Raw genomic sequence first — 20,661 nt, 5'->3', positions numbered from 1 at the left:
AAGGCTATCAGTACCACTCACCACCACCTGGCTGATTGCTCTAATGTTGTTTCACAGAGTAGTCTGGCTGTACTTACACAGGGTGCTTAGCGTGCCTTGAGTTATGTGTCAATAAAGAAAGAGGAACCCATTTCTCTCCAAAAAAGTATACCCACAGTTGTCCTTGCAAGCAATGCTCCTGGAAAAACAGCATTTGTGCTACCCATATTCATCCAGTTTTGCTCTCACCCACCATGGTTGACAGGCAATTACTTAAAACATTAATTGTTCAGATTATAGAATTGGAATAGTTCACTCATGTCAAATGGTAAGCGAAGAATGGTGTGTGCTAAATTTAAAAAAAAAAAAAAAAAATCTGTGCTCATTTCAGCACAGTACTTAAGTTTTTTGACAAAGGTGTATCAGAGAAACACACAATAGGACAGCAGAACTTTTTGCTCATGAAGCTTGGGCTCACTGCTCAAAAAAGCAAAATTGGAAACCAGCAAGGAAAAGCAAAGATATATTAAACATATTAAGAGCAACAAGACAGGAATAACATAAGGAACTAGAGTGGCTCAACTTACTGCGTTGGTAAAATGAAATGTCAGATATACAGGTTATATCCCATAGTTGCTCAATTAAAAAAAAAAAAAAAACAGTGTTTTTAATTCAGTTACTTTGACCAGTTTTCATGGAATGGGTTACTATACAGTCCAACTTCACTGACAGAATGAAATACACACATCTTGGAGCAAAGCTCTGCACAAAGGGGACGCACCCACTCTGGTCTGTGTCGTGGTGCACACTAATAAGGTCTACACTAAGAGTAGCATATTATACAGTGAAACAGAACTGAAGGAAAGGGGTAGGAATCATATACAGGGACAACAGACAGTCCAGAGTATGCATACTACCTAACTAGCAACATTATGGTAACTTCATCTTCCTGATAGGGAATGTGGGCAAAGCAGGCATCATTTCATTCAGCTAAGATGTAACATGCTAGGGGAATCATACAGGAAGAAACAGTAACAGAATGAATGTTGTGTCATTCCCAATGGGGGTCATGCAGTTCATGTGAACAAAAAGGCAGAGTGATCCCCTTCCAAATGAAGTCTGTTGCTATCCAATTTTAACACAGAGCAAGAGGAAAAAAAAACCTCTTTCTACAGTGATCTGAAAAATGAGAAGTCATTCTCCATTTAAAAGGCCGGGGAGTTATACTGCAATTACAGAAGATACTTCTTTGACAGGAAACCCATAACCCCTGCAGTTTCTCCATCTTTGTGCCAAAGGCACACTGCACCATGAATGTAATCCTAGCAGCAAGATCACAGCTAGAAACCTTATGTTCTATTGAATTAGGCAAGCTAAAACTCTATTTAATAGAATTTTTAAAAGTTACACTAGATTTACATTAGTGAGAATACATTTTTTTTCTAAAGTGTGTATTACGAAAGGATGCACATGGATGGCCTGTAAAATTAATGCCTATATCAGAACATACCAAATCAGTTATTGTAGTTCTACACAGCCATATCTTAGGTCCAAATGACCTCCTAGTGTGTCTGTAAGATGCCATCTGACCAGATAATACAGAGTTTTCTAGGCAACTGCATTCTATATGGTTCAGCAGCTCAAGGTGACTGATCACTTTTCAATTCTAGCCTGACAAAGTGGGAATCGACCAAAAAGAGCTTGCTTGGCTTATCACTGCCATCTTAATGTCCACTGTAACACTTTGAAAAGAAAATTGGAACAATTACAGAAGTTATCTGACTAGATCCACAGAAAATGTATATTAGTCAGTTCAGAAATGAATGAAAGTTTTACGGTTTCCAACTTTTTTCCAAAAGAAAAGGTTGCCCACAAATGAGACTGCTATCTAGTTAATAGTTTGTGCTCACGAATTTGAAAATTAAGCACTATGAATGCAAACAACTTCATGTTTACTGGTCCCTGACTTGATCAGTTTAACATTAATCAGTCTAGAAAAAATTAAATAAGAGCTTTAATACTTCATGCATAAGCCTCCATTTTGTACGCAATAGTAAGCATGGGCTTCTTTTCATTGAGTTCCCTGAACAATAATGCATACAAAAAAAGCCCCACATACCCATGAGAATGCTTGAAAGCATCCATTGGTCATATCTGAAATTCAAAGGAGTGCTTACAAACAGTATTTCACTGCTGTTTAAAAATGCTTTGAAGACATTTATGTACCAAGTGGGTTGACCCAAAAAGCTGCAAAATCATGTCCCACTTTTTCAACTGACAGCACAAATGAATTGCTGCTCCCTGAATCCCAGTGAATTCAAAGCAGTTCCAGAAACTGCATAAAGTGATTGCCACATCTGGATGCCAAACCTCATCTCACTGAGCAAGGTGACTACACATGCTGTTATTACACAGATATTTATATGTGGTCAGTTTTTAAGAGGACTTGAAGATTCCCAATTCAATAGTTGCAGATACTGGGAAATAAAAAAGAAATGAGTCACAATGTGGTGGGGATCCAATTCTCTCCTTAAACACCCAGTGAGACACATATATGGTCTTACAGCTAAATACAAAAACAAGTGCTTTGACAGAAGAGTTTTTGTCCCCAACTTTCAAGCCATCTTGCATATCACCCTTTATCTATAGAAATGCAAGTATACGAAGTGGCAAAGCAAAAGGGTAGTTGGTCAGATAAAGTCAAAGATGTGCATCTTCCATTTGTGTATTGTTTATCAGAAAACACAAGGAGCCAAAAGAATGAAGTAGTGCTGTCATAAGTTGGATGCCTGGCAACACTATTTATAGCTGGGCATTAGACAATTTTTGCATTTTTTTTTCATTTTTAAGTGAGAACAAGTAAGGGGCAATTTAACAGGAAAAACAACCACAGAATTTCTACTTCCACAATAACTTAACTATTAAGCAACCAGAGTATGATTCTTATGAATCTAGAAAACACCTGCATGCGTCTCCAGCCTTCTTGGTCCTTCCAGCACCATAATAATATCTAAGAAATGGCATATCACTCAGAAACAATCATTACCTGCCATTTTTCAATTCACATGAGGCAGGCTAATACGTACTCTCTCACTGCAGTGGCAAACATTACCTAATCAGAAGGAGAAAGAAATATCTCATGTGCCCCCATACTCCGACAGAATTAGTCTAGTGGCAGACTGAGGTTTCCTGAGCAAAGATTACTTGACTCAGCTGCAGCAGCTCCTCCCCATGATCCCATGAATCCTTTGAAATCTAGTTAATATTCATGTGCATGTAGTTCACATGAAATAAATATTATACACTTTCAAACATGGAAAAACTCCATCCAGTTGGCCCAGTACGTCCAAATCTTTATTTCTATATCAAAGGTGCGCTGCTGCCAGTTAATAGCTTGGTCCCAATAGATAATAAGCGTCAAGAAGAACGCAACGAGTATGAACAAACAGAGAGCAGTTCATGCCTTTTGAAAATAACAAGTTGCTTTCCATCTGGCCCCTCAAAACTCGCTCATTCAGAGCAAACAACTAGACTAAGGGATGCATTTAAAACAAAGCTCGGAAAGCATCAGCTGTTACCCACCCTAATCGGCTAACAGCATAAAAAACTCCCTCCCGTGAAAGGCAAAGGATTAATCCTCTCACTATTTTCTCACAGTTGGATCAAAGAGTGTGCCTTTACCCTGAATGTAGGCTGTAATCATGTGATCCCTTTATATGATTAAAACAGACTTCTTGAAACAAGGCTAGTTTCATTATTGTTTATCTTATCCTTCACTATAGATGAGGTCAAACATATCAGAAGAGACAACCAGAAAGGACACTGCCAGACTGATGAGAATGAGAAAGACTCTTCCTCATTACAATTACAACAATAAATAATTCTACAGGGGTAAACAATGCTATTTAGAGAAGACCAACAGTAACAATAAAATTTTTTATCTGCATTTATTTTTATTTAAAATACTCAGCTGTCATTTAAGTTTTGCTCACTGTCAGGAAATATTTTTGCATATTTTATACTTTGTTTAGGGATGCCATCAGCACCCCAAGGCAAGGATTTATATTCATTTTTTCCTCTTGCTCTGAGGAGAGGTGTTTAGGTTGTTTTCACTGATGTGCTAACAAAATGTGATTCATCACGAAAAACGTGTGCACAGGCTTGTGAAACATAAGGATGAATCATGGAAACAAGATAGATTCCCTCAAAGCTTAAAGGAAAATAATCTACTAATCTGGATAGACTTTAAAGAATATTTAGATGTGACTAATTAAACTGCAGAGTTGTCCGACAGAGCAGAACAGAAAAGAAATTTTATATAGAGCCAGGAGAAAAAACTGGAAAGCTTTTACAAGAATAATTAACATTAAGCAATTATTATAACATCACTTGAAAATACTACATCAAAATGTAATACTCTTACCTGATCTTAACCAAAACTCTCCACCAAATAATATTAATCTTTTAGAATATATATTTAGCAATATACCTGAAATGATTTTGCATAATGTTTTGGAATGTGGTAGATGTGGAATGTGGTTTTGCATTTTGTGTGGTAATACCTACAACTATTGTCTTTTCAAGTGACGGGCAGAAGATATTCTAGGAGCAAAGATACTCAGTCAAAATGACTGGAGTTAAGTTTAAACAAGGCAAAAAGTAATCAGAAGAAATGAGCGTGAGGACAAAGAAGCTGCTAAATGTTCACAAAACTTCATGACTTCTTAAGACAAGACGACTTCCTAAAAAGGATAGGGTAAATGTTTAAATACATGCACAGTTCATATGGATAGATGTATTGAAGGTCTCTACAGCAGCTGACATTTTTGTCTCGACGAACACATAATAGTGTTAATTTTTTGTGTTTTCAGGCAGCATTAGTATGGTCAAGGAGTTTTAGGTAAATTTTTTTCTTGACTGAGATTCACTGTACAACTCAGGAGCATTGTTAATTGCTAGGAAACAACTGGAAAACCCAGACTCTCAAGACTACACTACAGACACAAGTAGATACCCCATTCAAATCAATGTATTCACATACATACACAATTGTTTTGCTCATATACAGGTTTTAGAAACCCACTTTTTAAGAAAACATTGTCTGCCAACAAGAAATAAGCAATTTCACTTCCCTACAGACCATCACTGGGCAACCTTACCTGTACCAACTTTTCCATTTCCTCAAGGAACAGAACCATCTTGTATCACATTAAACAAGACATATACTTTAAGAAATGCTTTTAAGCAAGGTTTACAGAGACATTCTATTTACAGCTTTGAAGATCGACATCATTGGAAAGTTAATATAGTCTGCATCCAAATATGGAGCCCCCAGTACAAAAAAGACAGGGAGCTGCTGGAGATGGTCCAGAGGAGAACCACAAAGATGATCAGGGGACTGGAGCACCATCCCTCTGAAGACAGGCTGAGGGAGCTGGGCTTGTTCAGCCTGGAGAAAAGAATGCTGCGGGGTGACCTCATTGCAGCCTTTCAATACATAAAGGGAGCCTACAAACAGGAGGGGAATCAACTCTTTGAAAAGGGTAGATAACAGCAGGATGAGGGGAAATGGTTTTAAGTTGAGGGAGGGGAGATTTAGGTTGGACATCAGGGGGAAGTTCTTTACAGAGAGAGTGGTGAGGTACTGGAACAGGCTGCCCAGAGAGGTTGTGGATGCCCCGTCCCTAGAGGTGTTCAAGGCCAGATTGGATGGGGCCCTGGGCAGCCTGGTCTAGCAATTAAATGGGGAGGTTGGTGGCCCTGCATGTGGCAGAGGGGATGGAGATTCATGATCCTTGAGGTCCATTCCAACCCTGGCCATTCTGTGATTCTGTGAACATGATTTATACCAGCCTAACCAGGAACAAAGTTTAACTATTTACATTCATACAGCAATAAAAGAAGAGCATACACAAAAACTTATAGACACCCACAGAATCAGTTTCACAAGAGCAAATGAGAACTCCTCTCCCAGCAGCCAAACTATTCAAGTTCATGAAATTAATTAAATAAGAAGTAACTTTACCGCCCAACTAGTTATTTATGAAATATACCTGAGTCTTCCTAGAAACTTGATGGAAAAAAAAAAATTGAGTTGGGTTTTAACTGTTTGGATACAGTGTACTTTAAAAAGCCCTTACCACAGACACACATCCTTAATATATATGTATGAATTTATATGTAAACACACATTTTCCTTGCTCACTACAAATACCTGCAATGGCATATTGGATGACTGTTGCTTTCATTTATAGACACCCTAGTTAATGAATGTATTAGAACTCAATATGGATTCAAGTAGCATTCACAAAAGCAAAGCTTGTTCATATGGCTCTATAACAACACACTGTATAAATTCTGTTTTACGTCTTTTACTCAGTATGAATATAACTTATGATTTAAGAATAGAAAATAGGAGACAGTTCAGTCACATACATGGTACAGGTCATATACATGGCAAAAACTGCACTTGTTCTTTTTCCATCAAGGGCAGTGGGTTATTCTCATTGTTTGAAGCAATTTCATCATCGCCGAATTATAATATTTCCAGAGATTACAGACTATTGCTTATGGTTACCAAAGAATTTTTTTTTTTTTTTTAAAGAAATATCAGAAAAACATTTCTTCTAATCAGAAAACTGATGAGAAATAACAATTTTACTGTAGGAATTTTCCAGTTCTTCCAAAGAAAATGTCATCGTGACTCAGTAAGAAATCAATTTGTTAAAAACTAACATTAAACAAAAGATCTTTTCAATGTTTCAGAAATATATTTTCTTTTCAATATTTCAATCATAATAAATGGCTTTCCATTCTTACTAGGAAACTTATCCATGGGCAGTTATTCCCACTCGTAAAGAAAGAGATTTATATTCACAACCAGAGGAGGGCAAAAAAGGATACATAAGTACAAAAAAAAAGTTGTGTTTTTTTTTTTTTTTAAATCAAGCATTCATGCTTTTAAAATTAATATTTACAATAGCTTAATTAAATTAATTTCAAACTTAGTTCTGTCAGACTGGCATTACCTTTGTTTTGAGCTTGGGCTGCAGTATGAAACACCTCAGGAGCAGAAGTGTGTTTTTGTGACTCAGAGATCAGAACAACCAATGCTTCAGGTCACGTATAAAGAACTCAGAAGCTGACATACTGAGACTTATCTGCAACTTGCCTGCAGAAATATGTGCACGCAGAACTGAGGGAAAGCAGAGCTCACGCACTCTGTTAGTGCAGACCAGGCAGCAGAGAAGCAAGAAGCAGTAGCAGCAGGCTGGGCACTGCCTTGCAGTGTTATGGCACTAATGCATTTTGCTTTGAAGACGATCACATTCCAGCAATGAGGGAAACAGCTTTAGCATTTTAATCCTGATGCATCTCCTTAATAGCAAATACTCATTCATTTCAGGGATATTAATTTAATGGATGCAGTCTGCCACCCACAGCTCACAAAGCATGCAAAGCTTCACAAAGTTTTTAACATAGGATATAATCTAAAGCCAACTGCTACAGCAACAACTGTACACAGACTTTTACAGACCACAGCCGTAATGAAGAGGTAAAGAAATCCTATTTTAAGGCAGCTTAACATGTTATTAACTTTCCAGTGATGCAGCACTAGTCAAAGCCAGGTGCAATATAATGAAGGAGAGCCAATTCTGTTGTGGTTTGGGTACTTACACTGTTATTACTCCCCAGGAACACATCAGTGTTCTGTTGGACTTAACCAATGACTGCAGGTGCTAAAGCTGGAAAGCAATGTGGTGAGCCCTCTCAAAGTCTAATGGCCATCGTTACTTCATTGAAAGGAATTACTTAAATGCTGGAATTATCTCATGATTTTCGTATAGGCTTTTTGTGCTTTTCTGTGGGATCTTTTATTTGGGGGTTGGGGGAGGAGCAATGTATGCTTGTTTTTTATTTTTAAGTATAATTGTATCTACTTCTCATTTACGTCTAAAAAGTGAGATCAGAAAGCAGTTCAAATCAGCCAAAGTGGGGAAAAATACACAAATAGCAGTACAGTGCCTCACAGGGATGGTATATATACTTGTATTTCAGCAAGAGATCAGAGACTGCTTTAATAGTGGGACAGTGTCTTTGTTCCCCTCTTTCAATGCAAAAAAAGCAATGGCAAAGAAAGGGACTCCTCCTTCTAAAGATCCACTTGACAGTGGAACAGACAGTAGAATCAGAAGGCTTTTGGAGCTCCAGTTACAAATGTTACATAAAAAAAAACATGTAGGACACACCTCACAGTCCTCTTTGGTAGCACAGTGTTAAAAAAGGAAAAACAGCCAGAAAAGGAAAGTCCAGGAGGGCACATCTCCCCTAAGGAGCAACACAAGCAAGCTGGTAAAAATAGACAAGGAGAAGGCTGAGGTACTTAACTTTTTTGCCTCAATTTTCTCTGATAACTGCTCGACACACAGCCCGCAAATGTTTAGTTTGGTAGGAGAGAATTGGGGAAGCAGCATCCCTCCAACTGTAAACAAAGATAAGGTTGAAGAACCTGAACATCCACAAGTCTACGGGTCCCGATGAGATGCATCCCAGAGTCCTGAGGGAGTTAGCTGATGTAGTGGCCAAGCTACTCCCAATTATATTAGATAAGTCATGGCAATCAGGTGAAATCCCTGGTGACTAGAAAAAAGGCAACATCACACTCATTTTTAAGAGGGGTAAGATGGATGATCTTGAGAACTACTGACCTATTAGTCTCACCTCTGTGCCAGGATCACTCCTGGAAGCTATACTAAGGCACACTGAAGACAGGAAGGTGATACAGGAGTACCAGCATGGCTTCACCAAGGACTAATCCTACTCAACCAACCTAGAGACCTTTTATGATGGTGTCACTGCATCAATGGACAAGGAAAGAGCCACTGATGTCATCTATCTGTACTTCAGTAAGGCATTTGACAAAGTAACCCGCAACATCCTTCTCTACAAATTGGAAAGATGGATTTGATGGAGAACTGTTCAATGGACAAAGAACTGGCTGCACGATCAAGACCAGAGAGTGGTAGTCAATGGCTCAATATCCAGATGAAGATCAGTGATGAGCAGTGTTCCACAGAGTCAGTGCTGGGGCTGATACTTTTTAATATCTTTCCCACTCCCACTGTCATTGATGTTCATTGCACCCTCAGCAAGTTTGACATTGATGACAGCAAACTGTGGGGTGCACTTGACATATTGGAGGGAGTGACCTAGACAGGCTTAAGCAATGGACCAGGTGAATGTCATGAGGCTCAACAAATCCAAGTACAAGGTCTGGCACCTGGGTCAAGGCAACCCTGACTATCAATGCAATTTGGGGGATGAAAGAATTGAGCACAGCCCTATAAAAAAGACCTGAGGGTATTGGTGGGTGAAAAGCTGGACATGAGCCAGCAGCGTGCCATCACAGCCCAGAAAGCCAACCATACCCTGAGTTGCATCAAAAGAAGTGTGGCCAGCAGGGAGAGGGAGGCAATCCTGCCCCTCTACTCTGCTGTGATGAGGCCTCACCTGGAATACTGCATCCAGATGTGGAGTCCTCAACACAGGAGAAACACTGACCTGTTGGAGTGTGTCCAGAGATGGGCCACAAAAAAATAATGCACAGGATGGAACAACTCTCCTACAAGAACAGGAAAAGAGCTGGGACTGTTCAGCCTGGAGAAGAGAAGGATGCAAGGTGACCCAATAGCTGCCTTTCAAGGTGTAAAGGGGAACTACAAGAAAGAAGGGAGACAGATTCTTTAGCAGGCTATGTGGTGACAGAAAAAGAGGAAATAGCTTCAAGCTTAAAGAGGGTAGATTTAAGTTAGACATAAGGAAAAAGTATTTTACAGTGGAGGTGGTGTGGCACTGGAACAGGTTGCCTGGAGATGCAATGGATGACCCATCCCAGGAGACTTTCAGTCCGAGGCTGGATCACACCCTGGGCAACCTGATCTAGTTGTGGATGTCCCTGTTCATTGCAGAGGAGTTGAACTAGATGACCTTTAAAAGTCCCTTCCAACACTAAGGATTCTATGATTCTATACTTACACCAACAAATACATCTTCATCCAAATACAAAGGGCCAAGGTACATACATAGGACATATTTTTCACTTAAGGTACCATTCCCTGTGGAACTCAAGAGCATGATGTGTTATAAATGTGCCACAGAACAATTTCTAATTGTTAAGACTATTCAACAAACCATCCTAAACATCCCTCTAACAGCATAATGAACATCATAATAGTTAGGTGCAAATATGATAACAAAATAGGATTAATTATCTGCAGAGTTGCCAAACATCGTATGTGCAGCTGAGTTTTTTTTTTTTTTCTTCCCTTTTCACAATTTTACCTCCTGACTGAAGTCCACCAGTTTTTTCAGTTTTTAAATCTCTATTGTGGTAGCCAGTATTTACAAGTCTGTTTAGAACTGCACTCATTCTGCAAATCAGAGCATCACATGCATGTAAACCACAAATATAAAACAGCAACAAAAACTTGCAAGTGGAAACCTTCCATTTTCAGATTTTACAGGTAAGCCATATATTCCTTAGGTGTGCACACTGGTTCCCTCTGCCTAAAGCAAGACACTCTGGTGAAAAGGATGGTGAATAGTACACTCAGACCTACACATATAAGTCTCCTTACTGTACTGAAGAAGCTATCAGGGAAGGATCACTTGCTCCTTCAAAGCTGAGGGATTAGCAGTGCATACTGAAGTGTTCAGTGCTAAAGACATATAAAAGCTTAGCTATCTTAAAGACACGATTTATTCAGCTGTTCTTGTCTTATTTTCCTATTCCTTCAATAGAAATGGTTAGCACAAGATAGTGACTATGAAGCAACATAGATTACGTTATCCTACCTGAAATCATCTCGATATTTCAAGTAGAGCATTGCTATGTATTTCACCTATTTAAGGGAAACTGTTTCGCTGATGACTGTATGTTTTCCAGATTATAGACAAGGCAACAAGTAGAATCTAGTAAAATTTCACTGAGTCATCCTATTCAGGGACTAGAGACATAGAACAGTTTCTCCACATGTTCCCTCGATTTTTTTTCATTTTTATTTTCAGCTGGTCTCCTCAAAGCCTCTCTTTTACATCCTAGCATTTGTAAAGTTGTTCTTTTTTTTTTTTTTTTTCAGGACCCTCCAAAGTCAATGCATCTTCTAAATAAAGTTGACAGATACTGCTCATCATATTTTCTGGGGCAGAAACTGAGGCATAGTTGTGTTACCCAGAGTGCCACAGCAAGAACTTGGACCCTGCTGAATAAGTATTTTCCTTTCACTTTAACAAGCTTTGTAAAACTGAATTAAATCTGATAAATTTGGAAGCCAAGCCTACAGTGACTTCAAAGCCTAGTTTCCAATAATTCATATAATACCATTTAACCCTTATTTCTGCATTAGTCACAACACATACTCCTCAAAGAACTGGGACTCAACTAACATAAGTAATACCTGTATTACCAATGAACAAAGTATCCTCAATACCTTATGTCATGGATGTCCGACCTTTTGGCTTGTCTGGGCAGCATCAAAAAAAAAAAAAAAAGGACAAAAGTAAAACTAAACAGGATGTGATCTTACAGGCACCCCTCAATCTTCAGTCTACTGGTAGCATACACTGGTGAACTTCATCAAAATTGAGAAACCCTGACAAGAAGGATGACGAACGCTACATAGACCTACAGGCAAAAGACTCCTTATTTAGCTTAAGAAGCTATCAAGGAAAGATCACATGTTTCTGGAAGGCAGGGAGATCAGGAGTGCACACTGAAGGATAGTTGAGGATTTACAGATAAAGATGACATCTGAGGCAAGCACTGAGAACTCCTTTGAAATTCAGATTTAAAATTCACAGCTTTCATGTCAGCTAAGGAGCGTGTAAAGGGAAAAAAAAGCCCTGTGGGAAGAAGGGTCTTGGATGGTAAAGCTAGGTGTACATGGCTTTAAACACATTCCCAACTCTTTATGTCCAATGCTCCCAATGACAAACAGCACCTAATGTCCAAACTGATGACGTCCTTCTCAAATAAACCTAAGTTACTTAATTTCATAAGCATACCCTCATGTAACCCCTGCATATTTCATACAACATCCACATCTAGTCTGCTATCACTACAATTAGGCAGGATTACACTACAGTGTTAACTGAAAAAAAAAAACAAAAAAAAAACACCTGAATCAGCTAAGGTTCAGAGAAAAACCAATGAAGAAACCCAGCAGATTTCTTGCCAAGAAGTAGACTTTTCCTGGAAAGACATCACAGCAGGTACCTTTTCTCACCCAAACGCATGGAAGCTCATACATGCTTTCAAAAGAGCAAAACAAACAGCAAAAGGAAAGATCTTTATTGTAAAAATAAGAAATCAAGCACAAGGAAAGGAAGTGGTGACTTTACATTTTCTGAGACCAACTCATGTCTATGCATGTTAGTTAAACATTTTAGTTACAAGCTTTATCAATTCTTATTTATCATATTTAAAAGAAGAGTAGTAGCCAGCACTGTAAGATGCTATTTAGATAGATGTAAAAGAATATGATAGAAGTACTTCAGCAGTAAGGATGCTTAACTACCAAGCAACTAACATTATATGTTAGCCTCCTGCTAAAGTTGCACAAAAAGGAAAATTTGATTAATGGCATGAGCTGGTCACAAGTATCTATCCCTTTCTTTTCACACTGAAAGGTTACTGACAATCATAGCCTGTTTTCCAGCGTAAATTTGTAATGACAGACTTCACATGTGTGAAAAGGTTACTCCTCTGTAAGCCTTTAAAAAGATGTACGCATACACAATCAAAAAAGTTCCTAACGCTACCTACATAGCCTCTTTAGTTCTACATGTTGCTTGTTAGTAAAGTAGGTAGGGGCTAATAGAGGAATGGGTAGACTACACACACCTCTCCTCTGTTTTTTTCCCCCACGATGTTTTTATTTCTAGCCAGTAAACAGCTGGTATCCTGTCAATTTTTCTGTCTTATTTCTAGACTCCACAGAAGCAGCGTGAGATCCATGCATGTTTATAAAGCATTCAGATCATACCGCTGAACAAATACTGTAGCACTACTAACGTTTGCATAGCCTTACCATTAACATAACCAAGCTTGGAGAATGAAAATCAGAAGGCCCCTATTCCCAAATCTTCAAATATACTTTTCCTCAGGAGTCAGATTTTTATAGAAATAAATACCTCTGGAAGTGTCATAGTATTTCTGATGTCACTAGGTTCTTCTAAAACAAAGTACTGTGTAATTCTCTGTAGGACCATGGGCCAAACTTTTCTTTTATCATATTCCACATTAGTGCTTTAGGTCAATGGCTCCTAAAGTATTCTTCCATTAGTTTGTGAACTCATACCAAGGACAGCCACTTCTAGGTAGCAGTCTGATAGGGATCTGGATGGCATGTATTAAACTGAGGGCCAAGAAATTATACCTACAATACAGTCTGAGATTAATCACTTATTAGTTATAGGAACTTTAAAGTCTGCTTAGAAAATACTGATCCTGGTGCTCCATATCTGCATGCTCTTCTCACAGCCCAAGCATTAATGTTAAGTTCTCCCTGACTCACTTACTGGGGACATATCCTGGCAAACCACTTAAGTGTCTGGAAGACAAACCACAACTGAAACATTTTTGCATCACCTACTTGGTCTACATCAAAACAAGAAAGAGTGCAAAGGAAACAAGTTTGAAGCCAAGCCTATCCAGCTACTTAGTAAAAGAGCAACAATGAAACAAGCAAATGCCCCAGACCCCTACCTTTCTGACTAGTGAATAGAAGTATCTTAAAATCATACACAATACCCTCACTATTTGTTAATGTGTAGGTCTAACCCTGCTGCCCTGTTTCTGTATGCTGGAACTTCTGCATTTCACCCTTTCCACTTAGGCAAGCCCTAGTATCACTGGCAGCAGTTTACAACTATTTTCTTTTCCTTCCCCCCCCCCCCCCACTTCTTTCTGTTCAGAGAGAGAAGAAAAAAAAGTTCTGAACCATTTTCACAAGAAAGATTAATTAACATGATTTCAAATAAATATAAATTCAATTCTAGTAAAAGCAGCTGAGATAAAGTCAATGTCAGCTTGATTTTCAGATGTGCTGACTGGGAATAGTAAAGCACACTGCTCTTGAAAATTAGACAAAATTGCATAAATATAAATATTAAATATATTACAAGGCTCCACTATACTTCATCCCCAACTTCACAGGAAATAAAGTGTCTATAGATTCATTATTTATTCACCCTAAAAGAGCAGTTTTAAAAGCTAACAATTTGCATAATGCAGAACATGCTTGAAATGAAATAGGTAATGAAATTTTACCTATAAAGTGAGCAATTTGGAAAACTCTGCAGGATACTGGGTCACTTAACATCACTTAGTGCCACAGAGGTAATTTCAAGAGAGTAGAGAGTGAAAGAACTGCAAAGACGTGCTACGATGAGTTGGAAACACAGGATTTCTAATTTCTCATTCAGCATCACAAAGCAAAACAACTTCTGGTTTTATACCATAGCTGACATTTAATGATGTGCCACATCCAGGTACATTGTTTCATGCAAAGAGCAATAAAAAGACTATCTGTATCAGAATACTAATGTAGGACAACCATCTTGTCTTTTGTCTTTTATATTACAGTCAACTAAGCAAGAGACACAGTAAAAAAGGATGCACAAAACATCTGCTCTCTACCCAACACACAAAAAAAATGCCCCCTCCTCAGCACGTACAAAAATCAAATGTGAAAAACGCACCCTCTCTGTGAATTTCCTTGAGTCACATCTGATGCTACTAAAAAATGCTAGCAAACAGAAAATAATTTAATTATGATATTAAAACAAATATCCGTATCATACACAAACATATCCACAGAAGAACTGGACCAGAGAAGTACTGGCAGAACATGGATCACATTGCATGCTGAGGAACACAACAAGCAGGAGGCTTCTTTGGTTCAGTGAACAAATTGGAAGCAGAGAAAGGAAAACAGAAATCACTTCAGGCTGATCTCAAAATGTCTGGTTTTTTTGATCAAAATTTCCCTCAACAAGACAACTTCAGAAATACGTCTGCTTGAAGTTTATAAAATTAAAAGCTGAAAATAGCTCAAGTACTCAATGCCTCTTCACCGTGGCATTCAATGAAAGGTCTGCCCTCCAGCTTCCAAAGTTCCTGACATGTATAAATTCAAGAGACCAGAGAGTTTCACAGAATCATAAGGGGTTGGAAGGGACCTCTGGAGATTGTCTGGACAAACTCCCCTGATAAAGCAGATCCACTACAGTAGCTTGCACAGGAAAGCATCCAGGTGGGTTTTTAGTAGCTCCAGAGAAGGAGACTTCACAATCCCTCCAAGCAGCCAGTTCCAGTGCTCCGTACCCCTAAAAGTAAAGGAGTTTTTCCCTCATGTTTTTTTTTGTAACTTCCTGCATCCCAGTTTGTGCCCATTGCCCCTTGTTCTGTCACTGGGCATCACCAAAAAGAGCCTAGCCCTATCCACTTGCCTCCTGTTCATCAAATATTTATAAGCATTGATAGGATACCCCCCTAGACTTCTCTTTTCCAAGCCAAAAAGCCAAAGGTCTCCCAACCTTTATCTCATAAGGCAGATGCTACAGGCCTATAATCACCTTTATGGACCTCCATGGGACTCTCTCAAGAAGTTCCCTTTCTTTCTTGAACTGGGGAGCCCAGAACCAAACACAGAATTCCAGACATGGTCTCACCAAGGCAGGGAAGAAGAGGAGGAGCACCTCCCTCGACCTGCTGGCCATGTTCTTTTTAATGCACCTCAGGATACCATGGCCTTCTTGGCCACAAGGGCACACTGCTGGCTTATGACCAACCTGTCATCTACCAGGACAGCCAGGCCCCTCTCCACAGAGCTCCCTTCCAGCAGGTGAGCTCTTAACACGTACTGATTTTGCATTTGACCTCATGGAACCTCATACAGTTCCTCTCTCTAACCTGTTTAGGTGTGAACATACCAAGGGAGCCACTGCTGATGCAAGAGCCCTTTTTACCACCTCTGAAAGGTTGAAGAAGTATAAGGAGATTCAATGTGACAATTTTTAATTTTATTTTTCCCTTTTTATTAAAGCTGGCCTTGTTTTGGGCAATGAATTGGACTAGAGGCTTCCAGAGATCCCTTTCCAACCTACACTGCTTTATGGAAACATTTTGTTCTACTGGTAAGCAGAAGTTTTATTTTCCATGTCTGGAAAAAAAAAAGAATTTCTAGAATAATTTTAGTTTTTAGATATTATTAGAAATTAAAAGTCAAAATATTCTTATGTTTGCCATTTTCTTCATGAACGCTTGCCAAGTTCAAACTAAATTAGTCAATAGATGCAATCAGCATAAATATTTACTTTGCAGCAAAGCATTTTCATTTGAACAGTTTATTCATCTTGTTCTACTTGGCAGCTTCTTTCAGCATCAGTATGCTGAAAAACACAGAATACTTAAGAAATACTACTTAGAGGAGATGTCTGTAAAATTAATTACTACAGGCAACGCCTATGGATTAATGTCCTTATTTACCAATACCTATTTAGCCTATTAACCAACATGCAGACATCAAAACCAAACACTACAAGTCCACATTTACTATATTCCCAGAATACTTCAGGTCTATATGAACTTCACTTGTCAGCCTTCTTTTGTATTTAGGTTATTCTTTTGGAATGTATTCTTAAACTAGGTATATATCTTTATGCTATACAGTGTTGTACTGTAATCTCTACAAAAATAGGTAGTTATACAAATAAACATCAGTAAGCAGAAGGAGCTAGCTCCTACCAAAAAGGCTCTGGGTTTTTGAAAGTATTGAATTTTTTTTTTTGGAAGCAATGCAGACAATAAGTAGGACAAAGGATTGGCCTGGAAATATTACAAGATATATAGTATCTTCAGCTTCACTGCTATTTTTTTTCATGTCCAGAGAAACTGAGACAATTCAACAGTTATCACAAACTATCCATTATCTTGAGTTGAGAAAATTCAGAATTCTTTCAGAATTTTCTTCACTCATCTATCCTTCCCCTTTTCCCCAAAAAAGTAAAGAATTCATTGCATCAAATAAAGAAAAAAAAAAAAAAAAAAAAAGCACATTTCTAAAGGCTCTGAAGGAAAACTCAACACTGCAGACAGACCACATAAGCCCTTGGGAATTCGGAATTGTGAATACATTCAAAATGTATTCAAACTTGCTAAAGTCAAACATACAGAGTTAGTTCCAGCTGACACCTTGTGCTATCCTGTCACTACAAATATACAAATATAAAACAGATAAAAAGTGACCTCAAAGGCGTTTATATTTAAATAGTCACACACTAAATCAGAAACTTTTCTGTTCTGCTTAGAGACATAATAGAACAGAGAGGAAGAGAAATCTGAAGTCCCCAAACTCAAGTTTCTCTGGATAGAGAAGGCAAAAGTTTCTAAATATTGCCATAATGCATTAAAAGCCTTCTTTCAAAATATCATACCTCTCTCTAATGAGTGTTTAACAAAGGTAATCAGTTGTTTATTACTTAGAACATTAGTGGTTTATTTCTCTATTGGTGACAGTATTACATTTCCCTACAAACAATGGCTCATAGTGTCAAGGTATGGATAGGAGTCACTACTGTGGCAAATAAATAACTCACGACTATGCTAAGTGGATCTGGTGCATTCTTAAATTATTCACTGAAGTTTGTTGTTCTTCTGTTCCTTCAGTTCACAACTGTTACTGAATAAAACAATCTAGGTTTCCAAAATGGTTTCTCACATTACCCCGTGCATCTTCCATTTCTACAAGTAATACTTCTGATTTTTACCAAGATCCGGGAAGAACCAAAAGTTCCATCACACTAAGGAAGCATCACCAGAAAAGCAACTAACTGTGATGGTGCTGCATGAGTTCAGGACACACAGGTAACTCTGGTGAGGTCAATTAAGTGTGGAACAGCAAGGTTTGTCTTCAGCTAATAGATCACTGGAACTAAACTAACTCCAACTGCAATATCTTTGTGACCCACGAGCACCTATCCCACCAGGAGGGAGGAAATGAGGTAGGGACCCTAAGTACAGACAGGAAAAGTTTTTTCTGAAAGTAACGACAAGAGTGGCCTACTCTGAAGCAACACAAGTTAACTTCTGGCAGATATGACTCAAAATACCCGACTCAATATACCTAGTTCTCGATTCTTCTCATTAAAATTCTATCACACATTAATTTAGAGCTGTAATCAGATAGCCACATTTTTATCAGTATCTACAGATGAAACTCTTCCTGGCAAAAATTACAAGTAGTATAATTACAAGTTACTAGTTATGTATCTTCCAGACACAAAGTGCCATATTTAAAATATGAAAAAGCCCCAAATCACCAAGAATGCTTATTACACTGCAGAGCCATATTACTAAACTAGAATCTAGTAGAATTCCAGAATAGTTTTTAAAATACATAATCTATAGTGGATCCCAATTTGATTTTTCTAAAGTGAATAAACACACAGTTTTTTATTTATATTTTTCTTAAACTAGCCAGTCACGCATCTATCATGTGCATTCCACAGGCATAAAAGCTATCTTACTAAGCCTTCCTGAAACAGCGCACCTCTTCACAGTAGGCTAAATGAAATACCACCCTGCAGCTGAAATCGGGCTCAGTAATATTGGTGGTCTCATGTAGGATGACTTTGGCTCATTATCTCTCTCATAAAAACAACAATGAACTAGCACAGCAACTACTAGCAACACGTCACTACAGTGCAGTGCCCTGGAGAAGCAAGCAAGAAGTATTTTGCCCAGAAGTCCTTATCTCATCTGTTACACGTATCCATGGCTGACACTACTGTCTTCTTTAACGAAAAGGTAGATGCATCAATTTCTTGGGCCACAATGATCTGTGCAATAACAGCTACCTTGACAAAACAACAGTAAATGTCAAAATCCACTACTGACATGACGTTTGTCATCTGGAAATCATATTGAGTGAAACTTTAGAGAGGATTCAGTATGACACAGATAAATAAAATTATGAAGAACAGACAGCATGTTCACTTGCTTGATTACCTTCACATGTAAATACATCCAGAGACTTGCTTTAGAGTATTGAGTTGCTCCACTTTAATCTAAATTAATAACAATAATGTAAAATTGATTGTGTTTTAGAAGACAGAAATAAATACTGCTGTGGGAACAGCACAAAATTAACATAGAACTAACAATAATCACACTGAAATTTAATGGTAAACTGCTAACATATTCTTGAAGAGGATCTACAATATCACGCTGTTAAAATTGAATAGTAGCCTGACTTTGATACAGAAGACTGTGCAGGATCTAAAGATTCAAAGTCAGGCAAACACATTGGGAATACTTGGAAGCTGACAGACAGTGACTAGTCCACTATTTAGGTGCTTCACAAGATGAGAGAGAAAAAAAATCTTGCATCAAAACACTGTTGGTGTTTAAGGTGGAAAGAGTCTCCATCTTTCCTCCTGGTTCTTCACATTCTAAAGCACTGCTGCTACATGGTTCTGCTAAACACTGCCTTCTTAAAGACAAGAGACTTCCACAGACATCCATTCCTGCAAAAAGGAATACTTCGCATCTTTAAAAGCAACAGCAAAATGCAAATATAGATGTATTATCATGTGGTAACCTAGTACTCAGTCACTTTCCTAAAGTCTGAAAAAGACAAAGCCAAAGGTACAAAATAAGTTCAAATGAATTTAAAAGTGACGCTGGTGTTCTCTTAAAAAAATGGCTTGAACAAAAAACAAATAACAAAAGAACACTCTGTACTTACTGAAAAATCAGATCCTTTCAAGTCATCACACAGGATCTAAGATCTAACACTCTGAGATGTAAAGTAGCCTTTCTTTTAGCAGCCTGTCAACTTCAGCTCCATACATTCTCACCCAGCCAACTCAAATCAAAATTTGATCACAATAACAACATTTGTAGGGAAATTAAAGTTTTGACCTTTGCTTTCTGATCATAATCTTGATTTGTCAGTTACATTTAGAAGACATAAATGCCTATAAAAATAATAAAGACTGGAAGCAGTTGTCCTTTGTTTCCTGCTGACATGAGTGATTTAACTGAGGATCACATGGATGATTTCAAATGTGACTGCACAATAATGCAATATTTACATAGAGTTTGCAACTCTGAAAGACATTTCAAAATTAATGTAATTTTCAAGATAATCTAAGGGGAAAAAAATCTAAAATCAATGTTTTTGGAGAAAGAAGGGGAGATACAAAGAAAAGACAAGAGAAGAAATCTTAACTCTACAGGTCCTATGGTAAATTTCTTAGTTCCACCAGGCTTTAGTATTAACATTTAATGAAGTGTTTTCCAAAGTCTCTTTCTTGGAAAATCTGGAGACGAACGTTTTAGAATGGCAAACTAACAAGGAAGACTTCACCACAGACAACTAAAAACATTAAAGTGCACAATGATCTGTAAGTCCAGAAGGAAGACATTGGTAGTTATCAGCTTGCTCTGTAAATGCAGTTTAGGAATAAATGAAATAGCACTATATCTCTGTAAAATTTCCTTCAAAAACACCGTTGATTTGTCCAGCTTAAGGAAAGTTTTTTAAAGGCAACTATTTTTCCTGACAGATCAATGCTTTAGGCATTAAGTCAGAAATGTATTTTCTGTATTTTTTGCCT

At 38.0% G+C, this 20,661-nt stretch overlaps 1 protein-coding gene across 1 annotated transcript in view; it reads right to left on the bottom strand.

Annotated features, from left to right (window-relative positions):
- Positions 1–20,661, bottom strand: part of NRXN3 (neurexin 3) — a 938,203-nt gene that overhangs the window by 531,883 nt on the left and 385,659 nt on the right. The window lies entirely within an intron of this gene.

The sequence above is a fragment of the Phasianus colchicus genome, chromosome 5 (assembly GCF_987193195.1).
Source record: "Phasianus colchicus chromosome 5, bPhaCol1.hap1.1, whole genome shotgun sequence".
Lineage (NCBI taxonomy): Eukaryota > Metazoa > Chordata > Aves > Galliformes > Phasianidae > Phasianus > Phasianus colchicus.
Note: the sequence above shows the minus strand (reverse complement) of the source record. Positions and strands in the feature narration are given on the sequence as shown.